At 49.6% G+C, this 2,326-nt stretch overlaps 1 protein-coding gene across 5 annotated transcripts in view; it reads right to left on the reverse strand.

Annotated features, from left to right (window-relative positions):
• LOC102680785 (protein abrupt-like) overlaps positions 1-2,073 on the reverse strand; it is a 57,543-nt gene extending 55,470 nt beyond the window's left edge. For 2 of the 5 annotated variants that reach the window (XR_004151858.1, XM_031515215.1), the window contains exon 1: positions 824-2,073. The gene's annotated coding sequence lies outside the window, so the exon portion shown is untranslated. The remainder of the gene's footprint in view (positions 1-823) is intronic. The other 3 variants (XM_006609596.2, XM_031515216.1, XM_031515217.1) reach the window with 3 other exon arrangements.
• Positions 2,074-2,326: the final 253 nt, after the last annotated feature.

A 2,326-nucleotide genomic window follows, 5' to 3' on the forward strand; every position in this document is an offset into this window, starting at 1 on the left:
AGGAACGTACTTTTAAGAGCTGGAATAATAAAGTCTAATCAGAACGAGTGGAAANGGGATTTGGAGAAACGATTGGCGACGTAACGCGGCTAAGAAACGGTAGGCAAGGCGGCAAACAAATTAACGGACGAGTCATTCGAGCGAGAACGATTACGATACGATCGTTCCGCTGGAGACACAGATGAAAAAAGACTAGAGAATTAAACTCATCAACTATGGATCAGAGCAAAAACGCGTTACTTACAGATCGTACGTATATAAACGGACGATGATAAAATGATACACGGCTACTGTGTGGACTCGAAACCGCGAGAAACACGAGCCTCGTGACACAAACTGGTGCAATTGCAATTCACGCAACTCTGCAACACGATTATACTGCGACCACGGATCCAATATCGCGGAAGAATTCTTCGATGTAATTTTAAACACGAATCTCGAAGGTGTATCGCGCGGAGAGAAGAAGGGAAAAAAAAAAAATGGCGACTACAAGCAAGGATTTTCGCGCGTCCTACTCACGAAGTCGAGTCCACGTAATTTCTATAAAGGCATGACTACGCAGCGAGAGCAGTGACGGCGTAGTTAACGACGTGGGCCGTGGTCGATCGTGCAATTAACTTTAACGAACGGCGGCCTTGCGATTAAACTTAATTAGTATCGCGGTAATAACTCGTTAATAATCAGAGCGGTGTAGCGCGTCGCGGCCATAACACGCTCATATTCTTCGTGCACGTGTGTGCACGTGCGCTCGAGACGCGATTTTAGAGCATGCATGTGTTCCATTTTCGTTTCTCTCTTTTCTTTATCTGTTTTATATATTTACGTGACTATACGTGGACCAAGGGAAGAAAGACACGACGAGAGATGTTTAAGGATGGACGTTTGAATCGGCGGAAAAGGCTCCCTCCTCCTTCCTCCTTTTTTTTAACGACGACGCTCACGACGTGAAGGCGTGTACATAGCGAACCAGCACAATCATCACCAACAATCAACGAATTGCTAACGTAAGAAAATCATCACGTATGAAATTTATCAATTCACTGGCCGTGTCCGTTGGCGGCACATTTTCCTTCCGAGCTTTTGGCCAGGGATATCGTGTACTTCGTGCGTATTTGTGTCTTCAACGATGGAACACAAAAATCGTACAACACCACCAATAGGATCCAAGTTTTCGATCGGTTCTCTTCGTGTTCCCGTTTCTCGTTTCACTTACAGACAAAGGATTATCGTTGGTTGCCAGCAAAACACATCGAGACAGCCACCATTGAGGAACTCGGGACTGAATATAAACAGACAGAGAGAAGAAAACGTTCGGAGTGTAGAACCGGCACTGACTGAATGATCGACTGACTGACTGAATGGCCGACTGGTTGACTGGCAGCGAGACGCGCGCTCTTCTCTGTTGCGAGTCTACACCGGCGAGCCACTGCGTTCCTTCTTCTTCCTTTCCGTGTGTGTTTAACAGGCTTTCCCTCACACTCGTTAGTCCTTCGTATCCCCCGGATAGACAAACGTAGCCTTCGACAAGCCTTTCCGGCTTTTCCACACGACGATACGAAATATGTATAAACTAAAGATTCCCGAGAGAATAGCGTCTCTGTCAGCCGCGTATCTATCGGACAAATAAACAAGAGGGACGCGCGAGCGACGAGATTACGATCCGCCGTGGAAAAGAACGGGTAAACCGAGAAAAGAGAACAAAAAAATATAGAAAAATAGAGCGCGCGAGACGTGCTCCGTTCTATCCCGGACTGTACTTAGTCAAACGTAGCTGACGAACAAACGTAAAAACGTGCACTACCGTCTCTCTCTCCCGGTTGCGACGAGCGAGGCGGTTAGAAACATCGAGCACGAACCTGATTGCGGGGCGGCGCACCGAATTATGGGCCGCTATGCGCTTTCGGCGGCCTCTCGCTCCCTCTCCACCATCTAACTCTCTCCTGCTCTCGCTATCGGCTTCCCTCTCGCGCTACCCGGTATTCCATCCCCACCATCGGCTGTTGACTTGCCCCCACCACATCTCCCCGAACCTCTCTGCTCGTGCTAGACGACTCACTCCCACCAGAAACTCGAACACGCTTCTAGAGTCCGCTCTATACATACACGTTCCCCTACCAGCGTTGTATTGTTGGCGCGAGCGGTAGCATTGCCCCTTTGCGCCTGACTACGAACCTCTCTCGCGCGAGAGCAACGTTGCCACCTTACGGCGTAGCCGCGGGGATGATGAACGTGGTCGGCTGAAAAGAGTGTAGCATCGTCGCCGCGCGGTGACTCGCGCCGATACGAGGCCGACAACTGGCTCGCTCGGTACACGCGTTGTCACGGA

The sequence above is a fragment of the Apis dorsata genome, unplaced genomic scaffold (assembly GCF_000469605.1).
Source record: "Apis dorsata unplaced genomic scaffold, Apis dorsata 1.3 scaffold_58, whole genome shotgun sequence".
In the NCBI taxonomy this organism is placed as follows: Eukaryota; Metazoa; Arthropoda; class Insecta; order Hymenoptera; family Apidae; genus Apis; species Apis dorsata.